This window comes from Triticum aestivum, chromosome 7B, assembly GCF_018294505.1.
Source record: "Triticum aestivum cultivar Chinese Spring chromosome 7B, IWGSC CS RefSeq v2.1, whole genome shotgun sequence".
NCBI classification, from domain to species: domain Eukaryota; kingdom Viridiplantae; phylum Streptophyta; class Magnoliopsida; order Poales; family Poaceae; genus Triticum; species Triticum aestivum.
This window is the reverse complement of record NC_057813.1, coordinates 47,477,688-47,498,338: the sequence shown is the minus strand read 5'-3', so window position 1 is coordinate 47,498,338 and position 20,651 is coordinate 47,477,688. Positions and strand designations below refer to the sequence as shown.

Here is a 20,651-nt window from a genome sequence, read left to right as displayed (position 1 = left end):
ATATATAGCTCGATTGATTATATATGATGATTAAACTCTTCTTGCGAGAAGATGATTAATCTTTTTGATATGGGAGATACATGTGGATCGATGATATGGAAATAGATGTGGTTGAGCTAGCCATGCAGGGTTCGAGCCCCTGGTTCCTCCTAGGCCAAGTGTTTTTTTTTAATTACAACTTACCTGGCAGGCAAAATGTATTTTATTCCACACATTCTTTTTGAAAATGGTAAAATGATGCAAAAATAATCAAACTAATTGAAAACTTTATAATACTTAAAAAATGTTGAATGTCAATCTAGGTTGATCATTATGTTTGGGGTATGGAGTCAAGTAAAATTCTTATCTCTCTCACACACAAACGCCTTCTTTACCCAAAGAAAGGGAACACGTGAAGCACTAAAGAAAGTTGACATCATGTATGACACCAACACATGCATTGCTTAACGACAGATAATTTAGCCTACATGGCTACGTGGAGAAGTCTGGTGCCTGTTTGGTAGCCTGTATCATTTTTTAGGCCTTTGTATATGTGACTCGGTTGTGCCTGTCTGAATAAATATAGTCTAAAAATAATGTTTTCTACTTAATTTGTTAGCCTGCATATAGGTTGGTTGCATTAGGGAAGCAATTTTTCCTCTCACGTTTGGTGGCCTGCCTTGGGCTGGGATGATGCATAACCCGGCGATCGGGTGTACACACTGGACCTGGCTAGGAGTTACCAGCTACACGTAACACAAAAGTTGCAGTAGAGTACATAGTTATAGCTATATCCACCAACACTAGTCGATTCGAAAAACGTACAACACGAAAATTTCATGAAACAATGAGATGAAGCTAGTAGTCAAAGAAACGGTATGGACTTGCCAAATCCGTCTAAGCCACCACATGAACACCTTGGTATAGTAGAATATAGAGATAGACATATACTCGTTTACGACCATCGAAATGAAAAACGTACAACGCGAAAGTCGTGTGAAACAAAAAAATGAAGCTACTGGTGAAAGGAAATTTAAACGGTCGTGCACGACAGACAAAAAATTGTCGAAAATAGCTCCAAACATGAACACGGATTTGAATATTAACACTCAAGGAAACTACAAACCGATCATGTGAATGTAACCAGAACGTCGATGTGCATCTTTTTCGTGTACAACTTATTTCGAATCGAAGCACCGTTGTGTATATTAGAATGGACTAGGTGAACGAGATTAAGGAGTGTCATTAAAATATAATATGCATATGCATTTGTATAGTCAACTGGGAGATGTATATCTATGCATTTGTATAGTCACCACGAATGATCGTTATGCATATGCATTTGCACGAATATTATCAAACTCACCACGAATGATCGTTCTGAATTTCATTTGGTTAGTAGCATCATCTTGCTGTTTCACACGACTTTCGTATTGTACGTTCTCTGTCCAGTTCGTCGTGTTCGGTCTTCGGCCACCTCTTTGCAGGTTGACCCCTTCTCTCCCTCTCATCTCTGCTTTTCAGGCCTAGGCTTGCATTTTTGCGGCCATGTATTTACCTTCAATTCCTGTATGAAGCTGCTGTTAGATTGTGTTTGGACAATGGATGTATATGCTTTTTGTCCTCTTATTGGTAGAAGCCTAGCACCTAAATTATTGTTCCCTACTTGTATTATTGTACTTATCTTTTTGGTTGCTCCAGTGTGTTTGGGGTGTTGCATATGATGAAATCATTCACTACTGGTTTCGATTTTGATGTTTTATCTCTTAGAATCTCAGAAGTGCATTTAGTTGGAAACATGCTGGTAGCATTGAGTTAGTTTGCTGCTTGGATGTCATACCATACTGCTCTAATATTCATGTGTATGATTTCTCCAGGGTCGTATTCTGAATAATAGTGCAAGGTACTTTGAGTAAATGGTCCACAAATCAGTGCATCTGGAGTGCTAGGATGTGTGGGGACAAAAAGGTATGGCAACGAGCTCAGAATCTGTCATGGTTGCCTTGTTTGGAAAATTCATATGTACTTGTTCCCTCTAATTTGTTGTTAAGTTCCGAATCATGGATCAGTTCGAACTAGCATCAGTACTCATTCATGTCTCCAGACCTTAGCTATCATTTGTGCATTCCCTACAATAAAGTCATGTAGATAGGTGCTGGATGATGTAAGTCTCACATCTTATGGCATATTTGTTATGCTAGATCACATGACGGCGTCATCATTGAATTATTTGATTTGTCAGTTTCTTCTTTTGTTCTTACAGAACTACTTTTGAAAATTTGCACAGATGCCATTGCATAGGCCCGTTGGCAGAGAAATCAAAGGTTGGGAATACCACGGTATCATCCTATTTTCCTATTTGATCATTGTTATTGCACCTATTACAATGCAGATGTTTTACATTGTATTGCATATATTAGAATGTGTAGTCTATACCTTTTTGCTTGAGTATTCTGAACATGCGTGTAATCTCTGAAGTTTACCTATGTATTGCTCTCCAATAAATTTTTAACTCAATGGAAGTGTTTGTTCTCAGTGATGCCTACCCTTGGTGGGATATTATTCTCATGTAAACATATAATATTTGTGGTTATGCACACCTTCATAGGAAGGCTCTCATATCCCATTTGTGGTTTCAGCTTTACCAGGCGTTGTCAGCAATGATTGATGAGATAATTGGTTTAGCTGCTTTCGGAAGAGGCGACGGGAATCATAAAAACCATGATGGGTATGGAGATCAACATGAAGAGAGATGGAAGAGGTTACCACTCTCTCTCTCTCCCTTCCGCTTTCTTTTGATTTAATCCCCAGTCTTATTTATCTATGCCTACATGGTGTGCGGCTGCAAGGAAATATTACTCTCTGCAATATTAGTGCTCCATTGCCTACTCAACAATGTCTTTTTTTTCTTTTGAAATTTAGCTGCAGTCTTGGATCACTTACCTGTACAGTACGTTACATCTCACGGTTATCTGACTTGCTTATGCAATATATCTCATCATTCACATATATGTTTAATTTGTGGAGAAATATATTTGTTGCTATGTTGTTTGAGATTTACATCCTCTGTTCCATATGAGTCAAGAGGATATTTTAGAGGTTTCTGTGTTACTCATATAGGTTTGGTAGTTATGTTTTGGTTAGAACCTTGCTGCTCCTGATCACTGGTTATGTGTTTTTGGGACAAGATGCTTTGTACATTATGATTGGTTATGTATGTGTCATGGATTAAATGTATTTATGCTTCTGCACAATTTTCAGTCTATAATTCGTTTTCCTGCCAACAAGCATCACAAGTAATATCGAGAGCGAGCAGTTGCAGATGAGAGGGGAGACGAGCGTGGGTGGAGGTCAGGCTTTGGCAAGGGAGACGTGGGTCCGCGGTGGAGTGTGAAAGATGACGTCGATTGGCCGTTGCCGCGCCACAGGCTCCTGTTTGGCAGCGGCTATATGCACGGTCGTCGAAGAATATCGCTATGATGTGTATGGTTTCTCTATTTTCCTCCTGCTGCTATGTTCCCAATTTTACAAACTGTTAAGTTGCTGCTTGATTTTGTTTCTGTCAGATATTTCTGTGGGTTTCTCCATTTGAATGCTTCTCCTCAACGACCGTGTCAATCTGGCTTGCGTTTGCAACTGTGATTTTGGTTGAGATGTGCAAGATCATCCCTCTCTAGATTCTAATTTTGTCTGTAGGTTTATGTACATTTGATTTGTCGGTGGCTAAGGTAGTGGTGATGGCACAGGCTAACTGATTCAGCCTTTTGCTTCGAATATTTGTACTTCTCCATTTCTTAATTGTTGAGACAAAAATAATAACCTTAGGTAAAACTGCTGTCTAAACATAGTGCGTATTTCTTTTACGAAAGAAAATGTTGTGCAACATGCTCATCCATGAGAACCATCTATTCAGCTTTTATCTAATTACACATTGAACAATTTGATTATGAATCTATTCTGGTGCAGCCTATCTACGCTTGCATTGCTAATATTGTTATAAGTAATCTATGGCATTCCTGATAAATGAATGTTGAATGGGGATGTCATGTCATAGGTTAACCCTATTGCTTTGTTTTTTCTCTTGAACTTCCATATGCGTGCCCACTTTAGACACCACAAATTAATTTGGAGTTTGATTCTATACTTTTTATTTGCTTTATTGTTTTGCTGATCTAGAGAAAGCCGAGGACAATTAGAGAGTTCCATTCCATTTATGCAGATGAAGATGATAATGAGAAATTCCAACATTATGCCTTTCCCATTGAAGGTAGCCAAAGGTCATCTCTGCTCTTCTTTCCAACATGATGACTAAATGTTTGACATGACCCCATTATCTACAGAAGCAAATTCTAGCAGAGAAGCCAATTTTGTAGATTGAAGAACTTTAGGTTGACAAGGTATTATCTCAAGAGTATGTCTAGCATCTTCCAGATTTATGGACTTCCTTGCTCCTATCGTCATGTATTGTGATCTTTTTTACTTCAGCCTGAAAAAGCCTGTGTAAACTGTGTTCTTTAAGCCGCCGTCGATCTGTCCATGGACACTGACCTGGGCTGTCGCGGCTTCACCCACACCCAGTGCCTCCCCAATATGTACGACCAACCAACACAAAGAGGCACAATGTCCTTGACCTTGGGGTTGGCGCTGCACGCCGACGCAGCCGCCGACGATTTGTCCTTGGAAACAGACATGGACGAGTTTAACAACCCAGGTGACCACCACCTCCCTGGCCGTCCTTCTTTGTTTCTCTTTTTTACTTCTTGATTGATGATTGATTTGATTTTCCCGTCCGTCCTTCTTCATGCCCCCCGGCAGGCCAGAGAAAAATGTTGCCTTCTCTTACATCGATCTGTGGTTCCATCCCATGGATGTACTAGCTACAGTGGGAGGGGCGGAAGCGCCTGCCACTGCGAGGACTGCGAAGAGGTGAGGTGCTACTGCTACTGGAACCACGACCATGGCGGCACCAAGAAGTTCCTCCTATTCGCATCCCACGACAAAGATTATCTGGTCACAACGCCTCTTCCCCCATCTGTCTTTTTGTATGTGCTGCTCCCGTCGATCGATTCAGACTTCAGAGTTTCCTCTGTACATTTCCTCCTTCTGAGACATCAAAGGAGGGTTCAATTTGAGGTTTTCTTTAGGGGCTGATTTTTTTTTGCTTAATTTCATCTTTGCCTCAAAATGTTACTCTGAATGATACATGCTAAAATCTGTCTGGGAATGGATAGAACATAACATTTTGCCTTTTGGGAAATCTGTTTCACAACATATGTATGTTATGCACCAAGAGGTGGCAAGAAGAATACTCTGCACTGTACTGTACTATGTGTGTGCCTGCCAAACTGTTTACTGAATACTTTTTGCAAGTGAAAAAATGCTTCAAATGCTGCTAATGCTGAGAACCACCGTTGCTGGTCTTAGAAAGGGAGGGGTTTTCATGATTATTTTGGGTGTTAAATTTTCACTGAAAAAATATGTTTAGTACCATTCTTAGCTAGGTTTTGTGCATGGAATAAACTTGTTTCAGGATATTTTACCTGGAAGAACTGACTGACAACAAATGAAGAGGTAGCAGTAAAACAAACACTCTGCACATGCGTGTCAAACTAATCATTGATACTCCAACTGAAGCTAACTCTTGTGAAGATAGAGAATTACTACACTGCTGTCTGCGTGCATGTGAAGATCTTTTGGAGATAATTACTTATGTACCAATACCATGAGTCCGCTATTTATTAATGTTCACCAAAAATGATGATAAATTTGGTAATTAATTGGTGTCTATTAAGTGTAAACTTTATCGATTTTTTGTGTGAGTTCCGTGCCAATGAGTCCTTTTGTTTTCTTTGTTTTCCAGAGCACTCAATAAATAAAACAGAGCACAGAGCAGTAGCCTTTGGACCAAGTTATAGTTTGTGCTTGGTATTAAATGATTTGGAGCAGGCTACATCTGTGATGACACAGATTGGTTATGCAGGATCTCTTGGTAATAAAACTCTTCCCTTGGTTGTACATAATCTTGTATGTTCCATTCTTGTTCCTTTTGAGTGGATTGCTATATGGAACACAATGTATTTCTAATGAATTTATATGTTGTTTGCTGCCTTTTTTAATTAGATATATCCAATAACTACACCAATGAATATATTTTTTGTGACTGATATATGATTCACTGATATAAATGCTAGATATTTTGTATCCAATATGCAAGGTTACCTGAATGTCCTCGCATGCTTTTTTGCCTTTGTTGCTTTGTATGGAAAATAGCCTACATAATCAATTTTGGTTTAGCCCTGTATGTGGTTTGCTTACACAATATTGACCTCAGTGTCACTGCCTGCTTCTGAAACTCTTTAGCACTGAAATATATGCTCTGTTACTCTTAATCAATATGCTTTTGTACTGAACTTTATGCCATGCTGCAGGCTAAACCTTCTGCTTTATCATGAGGACAACAATAGTGGTTAGTTCTCATCTGAGCTTGAGTTGTGGTGAATGCGACCGATGTTTCGACCGCATACGAAGATGTAGTTCTTTTGATTTATCGACTAATATTATCGTATATAGACGTGATCCTATACAGAGGCGAAGTGTGGTAGCAGACTACCCTATCCTTATTGTAAATTATGTGTGATCACCGCTATGAGGCAGTCCTTCGGATGGATTTAACACTCCATGGTTGTTGTAAATTATGAATAAATTATGCTGTAGTTTTAGTATTGTTCTCTAATCCTCTGCATGTGTTATCCTGTGTTAATGCATATACAAATTACCCGATTGACCAAAACGTTGGGACCAGCACCCTCGCGCCAAGGCGCGAACCCAATCTAATTTACATTCAACGTCACTACAAATCAATCGTCTGAGAACCACAACGTCGATGTGCATCTTTTTCATATACAACTTACCTCGAATCGAAGCAACATTGTGTATATTAGAAGGGACTAGATGAAGAAGATTAAGAACCATCATAAAAACGATGTTCAAAATATCGGCCGGTAAGCCGATAAAAACACTGTTCAAAAACGCTTATCAGGGCCAGACGATAAGATATATCGGTTTGACAATCGATATATCACCGGTATTCGCTGATATTTGCCAATATTCACCAGTAAATCTGTGGGGGCCAACCTAGCTCTCGATTATTATTTTTATTTTGGTTGAGTTTGTGTAGTCTTGATGCCTTTTGTTCGTGTAGATGGCTACTTTCGGTACATCTCAGATTGTTTAAGAGGAATAGAGATGGAGCATGGCTTACAATTTGGCCGTGTTGATTGATCCTGATGATACAAAAACCTGAGATTAAAAAAAACTTGCCGATAAGTAGTCGACCGATAAAATATATACATCGGCCGATAAGCCAATTTATCTCTTATCTTGAGTTGATCTAAAAGTTAACAGGAAGCGATATCCCGAACATTGCATAAAAAGAAGGCCAAACATATGCATTTGTACAATCCACTAGATATGCATCTGTACAATCCACCAAATTGATGTAGATCTAGCCTACGACGGTCGAAACAGCGAACAGACAATAGATAGTTGTGTGAAATGGCACGATGAAACTATTGGTCAAAGGACATTTCAAAAGATCGACTCCGCGTGACAAATTTGACAAAATTGGTCCAAAACAGCTCCAAACATGAACACAAATTTGAACATTTATAGTCGACAAACTATGAAACAATCATCTAATGTAACCAAAACGTCAATATGCACCTTTTTTGCGAAGAGTTTATCTTGAATCGAAGCACCGTTGTGTAGATTATAAGCCGGGCGAGTAGGGCACTCGCCTTACCTTGATTTTGCATGCAACATTTTGTATAGGTAAAGATTGTCTGAGTCTACCTATGTGGAGTCTTCTTTCTTTTTTGAGGTAAACAAACATGAAGTTCTGGCCGTGATCCACCTTTGAGGTCTGCAAAGCTGCATATCAGCAATGGATCCGCGCCGAGCTCGGGTGAGGAGATGATCTGTCATATTATTATTTTTTGCTTTGGTGGCTGCTGTGGTGATGCTAGAGTGAGGTGACGGACGTTGGTGCCAAGCTCAGGAGATTCTTCAGTCTTGATTGTAGTTTTATTTCTTGGCTGTTATTTCTTTGTGCAAAGGCTAGCGTTATGATGTCTTTTCAGTTTTGTCAGGTCGAGTTATACGTGGCTTGTTTCCTTATGATATAAATAAGACATGTATTACCATGCAAAAAAATATCCTGACCACTGATAAAATATGAGGAGAAAAAGAAAGGGCCCGGCCCAACTTGATCGTCGGCGCATCATTGATTTGGGCTGGTACCTAGAGTTGCTAATGGGCTTGTTCGCTTAGCCATGGAATTGCCCAATTCAGTATTGGTCATAGTTTCCCTTCTTTTGGAAATGAGAATATGCACAAGCCTCAGGCCAAGTGTGAACAAGGATAAATCACCAATTTTCTTCAGCAAGGGATGCCATGAGAATGTCCGAGCAATTGTTAAACAACTTTTGAAATGTTCCCAGTGACATTTAAATGAAAAGTATCTTGGTATACCATCGGATGTTGGAATTTCAAAAAATGGGTCTTTTAAGTATTTCAATTAGAGGTTGTGGAACAAAATCCAAGGGTGGATGGCTAAGTTCATGTTGGCAGCCAGGGGCGGAGCTTCGTGGGGGCTAAACCGGGCCATGGACTGCCCAGGAATTTCGTGATTTTTTTTGTTTATATCCTGGAAAAAATCATAAGTAAGTTCACGGGACGAAACTCCGCCGCCACGAGGCGGAACCAATCTAGAGCTCCAGCGGAGTTGTTCTATCGGGGAAACTTCCCTCCGGGAGGGAGAAATCATCACCATCGTCATCACCAACGATCCTCTCATCGGAAGGGGGTCAATCTCCATCAACAACTTCATCAGCACCATCTCCTCTCAAACCCTAGTTCATCTCTTGTATCCAATCTTTGTACCAAAACCTCAGATTGGTACCAGTGGGTTGCTAGTAGTGTCGATTTCTCCTTGTAGTTGATGCTAGTTGGTTTATTTGGTGGAAGATCATATGTTCAGATCCTTAATGCATATTAATACTCCTCTGATTATGAACATGAATATTCTTTGTGAGTGGTTACGTTTGTTCCTGAGGACATGGGTGAAGTCTTGCTATTAGTAGTCATGTGAATTTGGTATTCGTTCGATATTTTGATGAGATGTATGGTGTCTCTCCTCTAGTGGTGTTATGTGAACGTCGACTACATGACACTTCACCATTATTTGGGCCTAGATGAAGGAATTGGGAAGTAATAAATAGATGATGGGTTTCTAGAGTGATAGAAGCTTAAACCCTAGTTTATGTGTTGCTTCGTAAGGGGCTGATTTGGATCCATATGTTTCATGCTATGGTTAGGTTTATCTTAATACTTCTTTTGTAGTTGCAGATGCTTGCAATAGGGGTTAATCATAACTGGGATGCTTGTCCAAGAAAGGGCAGTACCCAAGCACCGGTTCACCCACATATCAAATTATCAAATTAACAAACGTAAATCATATGAGCGTGATGAAAACTAGCTTGATGATAATTCCCATGTGTCCTTGGGAGCGCTTTTCTCATTATAAGAACTTGTCTAGGCTTGTCCTTTGCTACAAAAAGGATTGGGCCACCTTGCTGCACCATATTTACTTTCATTGCTTGTTACCCGTTACAAATTATGTTATCACAAAACTATCTGCTACCTACAATTTCAGTGCTTGGAGAGAATACCTTACTGAAAACCGCTTGTCATTTCCTTCTGCTCCTCGTTGGGTTCGACACTCTTACTTATCGAAAGTGTTGGGTTTCGTAGTAATTTCAAAAATTTTCCTACGCACACGCAAGATCATGTGATGCATAGCAACGAGGGGGAGAGTATTGTCTACGTACCCAACGCAGACCGACTGCGGAAGCGATGACACGACGTAGAGGAAGTAGTCGTACGTCTTCACGATCCAACCGATCAAACACCGAAACTACGGCACCTCCGAGTTCGAGCACACGTTCAGCTCGATGACGATCCCCGGACTCCGATCCAGCAAAGTGTCGGGGAAGAGTTCCGTCAGCACGACAGCGTGGTGACGATCTTGATGAACTACAGCAGCAGGGCTTCGCCTAAACTCCGCTACAGTATTATCGAGGAATATGGTGGCAGGGGGCACCGCACACGGCTAAGGAACAGATCACGTGGATCAACTTGTGTGTCTTTGGTGCTAGCCCTGCCCCTCTATTTATATGTTGAGCCCCGGGGTCGAAACTTGGAGCAAAAACCTCCTCAAAGTCGGTTTTGCCCGAAAGGCAAGAGTCCCACTCGGACTCCAGGACCAAACGCCACAATCTTTGGCGTCTGGCCCAGACGCCATGGGCCTCGGCGTCTGGCCCAGGGCCAGACGCCAGGGTCTCCGGCGTTTGGCCCCCTGGCCTCCGCAAAACTCCTTTTTGCACCGACCTAAAGCCTCATGGGCTTGACCCCTTGGCCTAACCATATCATCCAATATATGAATCTTTACGTCTCGACCATTTCGAGACTCCTCGTCATGTCCCCGATCTCATCCGGGACTCCGAACTCCTTCGGTACATCAAAACATGTAAACTTATAATATAACTGTCATCGTAACCTTAAGCGTGCGGACCCTACGGGTTCGAGAACAATGTAGACATGACCGAGACACGTCTCCGGTCAATAACCAATAGCGGGACCTGGATGCCCATATTGACTCCTACATATTCTACGAAGATCTTTATCGGTCAGACCGCATAACAACATACGTTGTTCCCTTTGTCATCGGTATGTTACTTGCCCGAGATTCGATCGTCGGTATCCAATACTTAGTTCAATCTCGTTACCGGCAAGTCTCTTTACTCGTTCCGTAATACATCATTTCACAACTAACATATTAGTTGTAATGCTTGCAAGGCTTATGTGATGTGTATTACCGAGAGGGCCCAGAGATACCTCTCCGACAATCGGAGTGACAAATCCTAATCTCGAAATACGCCAACCCAACATCGACCATTGGAGACACCTGTAGTACTCCTTTATAATCACCCAGTTACGTTGTGACGTTTGGTAGCACCCAAAGTGTTCCTCCGGCAAACGGGAGTTGCATAATCTCATAGTCATAGGAACATGTATAAGTCATGAAGAAAGCAGTAGCAACATACTAAACGATCGTGTGCTAAGCTAATGGAATGGGTCATGTCAATCAGATCATTCAACTAATGATGTGACCTCGTTAATCAAATAACAACTCATTGTTCATGGTTAGGAAACATAACCATCTTTGATTAACGAGCTAGTCAAGTAGAGGCATACTAGTGACACTCTGTTTGTCTATGTATTCACACATGTATTATGTTTCCGGTTTAATACAATTATAGCATGAATAATAAACATTTATCATGAAATAAGGAAATAAATAATAACTTTATTATTGCCTCTAGGGCATATTTCCTTCAGTCTCCCACTTGCACTAGAGTCAATAATCTAGTTCACATCGCCATGTGATTTAATAGCAATAGTTCACATCACCATGTGATTAACACCCATAGTTCACATCGATATGTGATCAACACCCAAAGGGTTTACTAGAGTCAGTAATCTAGTTCACATCGCTATGTGATTAACACCCAAAGAGTACTAAGGTGTGATCATGTTTTGCTTGTGAGATAATTTTAGTCAACGGGTCTGTCACATACAGATCTATAAGTATTTTGCGAATTTCTATGTTAACAATGCTCTGCACGGAGCTACTCTAGCTAATTGCTCCCACTTTCAATATGTATCCAGATTGAGACTTAGAATCATCTGGATCAGTGTAAAAAACTTGCATCGACGTAACCCTTTACGACGAACCTTTTTGTCACGTCCATAATCGAGAAACATATCCTTATTCCACTAAGGATAATTTTGACCGATGTCCAGTGATCTACTCCTAGATCACTATTGTACTCCCTTGACAAACTCAGTGGTAGGGCATACAATAGATCTGGTATACAGCATGGCATATTTTATAGAACCTATGACTGAGGCATAGGGAATGACTTTCATTCTCTTTCTATCTTCTATCGTGGTCGGGCTTTGAGTCTTACTCAACTTCACACCTTGTAACACAGGCAAGAAACCTTTTCTTTGACTGTTCCATTTTGAACTACTTCAAAATCTTGTCAAGGTATGTACTCATTGAAAAACTTATCAAGCGCCTTGATCTATCCCAATAGATCTTGATGCTCAATATATAAGTAGCTTTCACTGAGGTCTTTTCTTTTTAAAGAACTCCTTTAAAACACTCCTTTATGCTTTGCAGAAAAATTCTACATCATTTCTGATCAACAATATGTCACTCACATATACTAATCAGAAAGGCTGTAGTGCTCCCACTCACTTTATTGTAAATACAGGCTTCATCGTAAGTCCATATAAAACTATATGCTTTGATCAACTTATCAAAGCGTATATTCTAACTCCGAGATGCTTGCACCAGTCCATAGATGGATCGCTGGAGCTTGCACATTTTGTTAGCACCTTTAGGATTGACAAAACCTTCTGGTTGCATCATATACAACTCTTCTTTATTAAGGAATGCAGTTTTGACATCCATTTGCCAGATTTCATAAAATGTGGCAATTGCTAACATGATTCAGATAGACTTAAGCATCGATACGAGTGAGAAAACCTCATCGTATTCAACACCTTGAACTTGTTGAAAAACTTTTTGCAACAAGTCGAGCTTGGTAGATAGTAACACTACTATCAGTGTCCGTCTTCCTCTTGAAGATCCATTTATTTAACATGGCTTTGCTGATCATCGAGCAAGTCAATCAAAGTCCATACTTTGTTGTCATACATGGATCATATCTCAGATTTTATGGCCTCAAGCCATCTCGCGGAATCTGGGCTCATCATCGCTTCCTCATAGTTTGTAGGTTCATCATGGTCTAGTAACATGACTTCCAGAACATGATTACTACACCACTCTGGTGCAGATCTTACTCTAGAAGACCTACGAGGTTCTGTAGTAACTTGATCTGAAGTTTTATGATCAATATCATTAGCTTCCTCACTAATTGGTGTATTTGTCACAGGAACTGATTTCTGTGATGAACTACTTTCCAATAAGGGAGCAGGTACAGTTACCTCATCAAGTTCTACTTTCCTCCCACTCACTTCTTTCGAGAGAAACTCCTTCTCCAGAAAGGATCCATTTTTAGCAACGAATATCTTGCCTCCGGATCTGTGATAGAAGGTGTACCCAACAATTTCCTTTGGGTATTCTATGAAGACGCACTTCTCCGATTTGGGTTCGAGCTTATCAGGATGAAACTTTTCCACATAAGCATCGCAGCCCCAAACTTTAAGAAACGACAACTTGGGTTTCTTGCTAAACCACAGTTCATATAGTGTCGTCTCAACGGATTTAGATGGTGCCCTTTTAACGTGAATGCAGCTGTCTCTAATGCATAACCCCAAAACGACAATGGTAAATCAATAAGAGACATCATACATCGCACCATATCCAATAAAGCGCGGTTACGATGTTCGGACACACCATAACATTGTGGTGTTCCAGGTGGCGTGAGCTATGAAACTATTCCACATTGTTTTAATTGAAGACCAAACTCGTAACTCAAATATTCGTCTCCGTGATCAGATCGCAGAAACTTTATTTTTCTTGTTACGATGATTTTTCCACTTCACTCTGAAATTCTTTGAACCTTTCAATTATTTCAGACTTATGTTTCATCAAGTAGATATCCCCATATCTGCTCAAATCATCTTGTGAAGGTCAGAAAATAATGATACCTGCTGTAAGCCTTTCATCGGACCTCATACATCGGTATGTATGATTTCCAACAAATCTGTTGCTTGCTTCATTGTTCCGGAGAACGGCGTTTTAGTCATCTTGCCCATAAGGCATGGTTTGCAAGCATCAAGTGATTCATAATCAAGTGATTCCAAAATCCCATCAACATGGAGTTTCTTCATGCGCTTTACACCAATATGACCTAAACGGCAGTGCCATAAATAAGTTGCACTATCATTATTAACTTTACATCTTTTGGTTTCAATATTATGAATATGTGTATCACTAAGATCGAGATCCAATGAACTATTTTCATTGGGTGTGTAACCATATAAAGTTTTATTCATGTAAACAGAACAACAATTTATTCTTTTACTTAAATGAATAACCGTATTACAATAAACATGATCAAATCATATTCATGCTCAACGCAAACACCAAATAACACTTATTTAGTTTCAACACTAATCCCGAAATTATAGGGAGTGTGCGATGATGATCATATCAATCTTGGAACCACTTCCAACACACATCGTCACTTCACCCTTAACTAGTCTCTGTTTATTCTGCAACTCCCGTTTCGAGTTACTAATCTTAGCAACTGAACTAGTATCAAATACTTAGAGTTTGCTATAAACACTAGTAAAGTACACATCAATAACATGTATATCAAATATACTTATGTTCACTTTGCCATCCTTCTTATCCGCCAATCACTTGGGGTGATTCCGTTTCCGGTGACCAGTCCCTTTGCAGTAGAAGCACTTAGTCTCAGGCTTAGGACCAGACTTGGGCTTCTTCACTTGAGCAGCAACTTGCTTGCCGTTCTTCTTGAAGTTCCCCTTCTTCCCTTTGCCCTTTTCTTGAAACTAGTGGTCTTATCAACCATCAACACTTGATGTTTTTCTTGATTTCTACCTTCATTGATTTCATCATCACGAAGAGCTTGGGAGTTGTTTCCGTTATCCCTTGCATATTATAGTTCATCGCGAAGTTCTACTAACTTGGTGATGGTGACTAGAGAATTCTGTCAATCACTATCTTATCTGGAAGATTAACTCCCACTTGATTCAAGCGATTGTAGTACCCAGACAATCTGAGCACATGCTCACTAGTTGAGCGATTCTCCTCCATCCTTTAGCTATAGAACTTGTTGGAGACTTCATATCTCACAACTCGGGTATTTGCTTGAAATATTAACTTCAACTCCTGGAACATCTCATATGGTCCATGACGTTCAAAACGTCTTTGAAGTCCCGATTCTAAGCCGTTAAGCATGGTGCACTTAAACTATCAAGTAGTCATCATATTGAGCTAGCTAAACGTTCATAACGTTTGCATCTGCTCCTGCAATAGGTCTGTCACCTAGCGGTGCATCAAGGACATAATTCTTCTGTGCAGCAATGAGGATAATCCTCAGATCAAGGATCCAATCCGCATCATTGCTACTAACATCTTTCAACACAATTTTCTCTAGGAACATATCAAAATAAACACAGGGAAGCAACAACGCGAGCTATTGATCTATAATTTGCAAAATACTACCAGGACTAAGTTCATGATAAATTTAAGTTCAATTAATCATATTACTTAAGAACTCCCACTTAGATAGACATCCCTCTAATCCTCTAAGTGATCACGTGATCCAAATCAACTAAACCATGACCGATCATCACGTGAGATGGAGTAGTTTCAATGGTGAACATCACTATGTTGATCATATCTATTATATGATTCACGCTCGACCTTTCGGTCTCCGTGTTCCGAGGCCATATCTGTATATGCTAGGCTCGTCAAGTATAACCTGAGTATTCTGCGTGCACAACTGTTTTGCACCCGTTGTATTTGAACGTAGAGCCTATCACACCCGATCATCACGTGGTGTCTCAGCACGAAGAACTTTCGCAACGGTGCATACTCAGGGAGAACACTTCTTGATAATTTAGTGAGAGATCATCTTATAATGCTACCGTCAATCAAAGCAAGATAAGATGCATAAAAAGATAAACATCACATGCAATCAATATAAGTGATATGATATGGCCATCATCATCTTGTGCTTGTGATCTCCATCTCCGAAGCACCGTCATGATCACCATCGTCACCGGCGCGACACCTTGATCTCCATCGTAGCATCGTTGTCGTCTCGCCAATCTTATGCTTCCACGACTATCACTACCGTTTAGTAATAAAGTAAAGCATTACATCGCGATTGCATTGCATACAATAAAGCGACAACCATATGGCTCCTGCCAGTTGCCGATAACTCGGTTACAAAACATGATCATCTCATACAATAAAATTCAGCATCATGCTTTGACCATATCACATCACAACATGCCCTGCAAAAACAAGTTAGACGTCCTCTACTTTGTTGTTGCATGTTTTACGTGGCTGCTACGGGCTTAAGTAAGAACCACTCTCACCTACGCATCAAAACCACAACGATAGTCTGTCAAATAGACTCCATTTTAACCTTCGCAAGGACCGGGCGTAGCCATACTTGGTTCAACTAAAGTTGGAGAGACAGTCGCCCGCAAGCCATCTCTGTGCAAAGCACGTCGAGGGAACCGGTCTCGCGTAAGCGTACGCGTAAGGTTGGTCCGGGTCGTCTTGTCCAACAATACCGCCGAACCAAAGTATGACATGCTGGTAGGCAGTATGACTTGTATCGTCCACAACTCACTTGTGTTCTACTCGTGCATATAACATCAACATAAATAACCTGGCTCGGATGCCACTGTTGGGTTTCGTAGTAATTTCAAAAATTTTCCTACGCACACGCAAGATCATGTGATGCATAGCAACGAGGGGGAGAGTATTGTCTACGTACCCAACGCAGACCGACTGCGGAAGCGATGACACGACGTAGAGGAAGTAGTCGTACGTCTTCATGATCCAACCGATCAAACACCGAAACTACGGCACCTCCGAGTTCGAGCACACGTTCAGCTCGATGACGATCCCCGGACTCCGATCCAGCAAAGTGTCGGGGAAGAGTTCCGTCAGCACGATGGCGTGGTGACGATCTTGATGAACTACAGCAGCAGGGCTTTGCCTAAACTCCGCTACAGTATTATCGAGGAATATGGTGGCAGGGGGCACCGCACACGGCTAAGGAACAGATCACGTGGATCAACTTGTGTGTCTTTGGTGCTAGCCCTGCCCCTCTATTTATATGTTGAGCCCCGGGGTCGAAACTTGGAGCAAAAACCTCCTCAAAGTCGGTTTTGCCCGAAAGGCAAGAGTCCCACTCGGATTCCAGGACCAAATTGATGTAGATCTAGCCTACGACGGTCGAAACAGCGAACAGACAATAGATAGTTGTGTGAAATGGCACGATGAAACTATTGGTCAAAGGACATTTCAAAAGATCGACTCCGCGTGACAAATTTGACAAAATTGGTCCAAAACAGCTCCAAACATGAACACAAATTTGAGCATTTATAGTCGACAAACTATGAAACAATCATCTAATGTAACCAAAACGTCAATATGCACCTTTTTTGCGAAGAGTTTATCTTGAATCGAAGCACCGTTGTGTAGATTATAAGCCGGGCGAGTAGGGCACTCGCCTTACCTTGATTTTGCATGCAACATTTTGTATAGGTAAAGATTGTCTGAGTCTACCTATGTGGAGTCTTCTTTCTTTTTTGAGGTAAACAAACATGAAGTTCTGGCCGTGATCCACCTTTGAGGTCTGCAAAGCTGCATATCAGCAATGGATCCGCGCCGAGCTCGGGTGAGGAGATGATCTGTCATATTATTATTTTTTGCTTTGGTGGCTGCTGTGGTGATGCTAGAGTGAGGTGACGGACGTTGGTGCCAAGCTCAGGAGATTCTTTAGTCTTGATTGTAGTTTTATTTCTTGGCTGTTATTTCTTTGTGCAAAGGCTAGCGTTATGATGTCTTTTCAGTTTTGTCAGGTCGAGTTATACGTGGCTTGTTTCCTTATGATATAAATAAGACATGTATTACCATGCAAAAAAATATCCTGACCACTGATAAAATATGAGGAGAAAAAGAAAGGGCCCGGCCCAACTTGATCGTCGGCGCATCATTGATTTGGGCTGGTACCTAGAGTTGCTAATGGGCTTGTTCGCTTAGCCATGGAATTGCCCAATTCAGTATTGGTCGTAGTTTCCCTTCTTTTGGAAATGAGAATATGCACAAGCCTCAGGCCAAGTGTGAACAAGGATAAATCACCAATTTTCTTCAGCAAGGGATGCCATGAGAATGTCCGAGCAATTGTTAAACAACTTTTGAAATGTTCCCAGTGACATTTAAATGAAAAGTATCTTGGTATACCATCGGATGTTGGAATTTCAAAAAATGGGTCTTTTAAGTATTTCAATTAGAGGTTGTGGAACAAAATCCAAGGGTGGATGGCTAAGTTCATGTTGGCAGCCAGGGGCGGAGCTTCGTGGGGGCTAAACCGGGCCATGGACTGCCCAGGAATTTCGTGATTTTTTTTGTTTATATCCTGGAAAAAATCATAAGTAAGTTCACGGGACGAAACTCCGCCGCCACGAGGCGGAACCAATCTAGAGCTCCAGCGGAGTTGTTCTATCGGGGAAACTTCCCTCCGGGAGGGAGAAATCATCACCATCGTCATCACCAACGATCCTCTCATCGGAAGGGGGTCAATCTCCATCAACAACTTCATCAGCACCATCTCCTCTCAAACCCTAGTTCATCTCTTATATCTAATCTTTGTACCAAAACCTCAGATTGGTACCAGTGGGTTGCTAGTAGTGTCGATTTCTCCTTGTAGTTGATGCTAGTTGGTTTATTTGGTGGAAGATCATATGTTCAGATCCTTAATGCATATTAATACTCCTCTGATTATGAACATGAATATTCTTTGTGAGTGGTTACGTTTGTTCCTGAGGACATGGGTGAAGTCTTGCTATTAGTAGTCATGTGAATTTGGTATTCGTTCGATATTTTGATGAGATGTATGGTGTCTCTCCTCTAGTGGTGTTATGTGAACATCGACTACATGACACTTCACCATTATTTGGGCCTAGATGAAGGAATTGGGAAGTAATAAATAGATGATGGGTTTCTAGAGTGATAGAAGCTTAAACCCTAGTTTATGTGTTGCTTCGTAAGGGGCTGATTTGGATCCATATGTTTCATGCTATGGTTAGGTTTATCTTAATACTTCTTTTGTAGTTGCAGATGCTTGCAATAGGGGTTAATCATAACTGGGATGCTTGTCCAAGAAAGGGCAGTACCCAAGCACCGGTTCACCCACATATCAAATTATCAAATTAACAAACGTAAATCATATGAGCGTGATGAAAACTAGCTTGATGATAATTCCCATGTGTCCTTGGGAGCGCTTTTCTCATTATAAGAACTTGTCTAGGCTTGTCCTTTGCTACAAAAAGGATTGGGCCACCTTGCTGCACCATATTTACTTTCATTGCTTGTTACCCGTTACAAATTATGTTATCACAAAACTATCTGCTACCTACAATTTCAGTGCTTGGAGAGAATACCTTACTGAAAACCGCTTGTCATTTCCTTCTGCTCCTCGTTGGGTTCGACACTCTTACTTATCGAAAGTGTTGGGTTTCGTAGTAATTTCAAAAAATTTCCTACGCACACGCAAGATCATGTGATGCATAGCAACGAGGGGGAGAGTATTGTCTACGTACCCAACGCAGACCGACTGCGGAAGCGATGACACGACGTAGAGGAAGTAGTCGTACGTCTTCACGATCCAACCGATCAAACACCGAAACTACGGCACCTCCGAGTTCGAGCACACGTTCAGCTCGATGACGATCCCCGGACTCCGATCCAGCAAAGTGTCGGGGAAGAGTTCCGTCAGCACGACAACGTGGTGACGATCTTGATGAACTACAGCAGCAGGGCTTCGCCTAAACTCCGCTACAGTATTATCGAGGAATATGGTGGCAGGGGGCACCGCACACGGCTAAGGAACATATCACGTGGATCAACTTGTGTGTCTTTGGTGCTAGCCCTGCCCCTCTATTTATATGTTGAGCCCCGGGGTTGAAACTTGGAGCAAAAACCTCCTCAAAGTCGGTTTTGCCCGAAAGGCAAGAGTCCCACTCGGACTCCAGGACCAAACGCCACAATCTTTGGCGTCTGGCCCAGACGCCATGGGCCTCGGCGTCTGGCCCAGGGCCAGACGCCAGGGTCTCCGGCGTTTGGCCCCCTGGCCTCCGCAAAACTCCTTTTTGCACCGACCTAAAGCCTCATGGGCTTGACCCCTTGGCCTAACCATATCATCCAATATATGAATCTTTACGTCTCGACCATTTCGAGACTCCTCGTCATGTCCCCGATCTCATACGGGACTCCGAACTCCTTCGGTACATCAAAACATGTAAACTTATAATATAACTGTCATCGTAACCTTAAGCGTGCGGACCCTACGGGTTCGAGAACAATGTAGACATGACCGAGACACGTCTCCGGTCAATAACCAATAGCGGGACCTGGATGCCCATATTGACTCCTACATATTCTACGAAGATCTTTATCGGTCAGACCGCATAACAACATACGTTGTTCCCTTTGTCATCGGTATGTTACTTGCCCGAGATTCGATCGTCGGTATCCAATACTTAGTTCAATCTCGTTACCGGCAAGTCTCTTTACTCGTTCCGTAATACATCATTTCACAACTAACATATTAGTTGTAATGCTTGCAAGGCTTATGTGATGTGTATTACCGAGAGGGCCCAGAGATACCTCTCCGACAATCGGAGTGACAAATCCTAATCTCGAAATACGCCAACCCAACATCGACCATTGGAGACACCTGTAGTACTCCTTTATAATCACCCAGTTACGTTGTGACGTTTGGTAGCACCCAAAGTGTTCCTCCGGC

The 20,651-nt window shown here is 41.4% G+C and overlaps 1 long non-coding RNA gene across 17 annotated transcripts; it reads left to right on the top strand.

Annotated features, from left to right (window-relative positions):
* Window positions 1-1,414: 1,414 nt before the first annotated feature.
* Window positions 1,415-6,715, top strand: LOC123156441 (uncharacterized). Of its 17 annotated transcripts, XR_006478131.1 has the most exons (12): window positions 1,418-1,466; window positions 1,857-1,947; window positions 2,267-2,318; window positions 2,619-2,740; window positions 3,241-3,462; window positions 3,546-4,246; window positions 4,320-4,376; window positions 4,465-4,690; window positions 4,795-4,989; window positions 5,510-5,748; window positions 5,840-5,968; window positions 6,408-6,715. It is a non-coding gene; the product is annotated as an uncharacterized lncRNA (long non-coding RNA). The 17 variants fall into 17 exon arrangements; XR_006478130.1 differs by having other exon boundaries at window positions 4,795-4,905; window positions 5,510-5,968; XR_006478129.1 differs by lacking the exon at window positions 5,510-5,748.
* The last annotated feature ends 13,936 nt before the right edge of the window (window positions 6,716-20,651 follow it).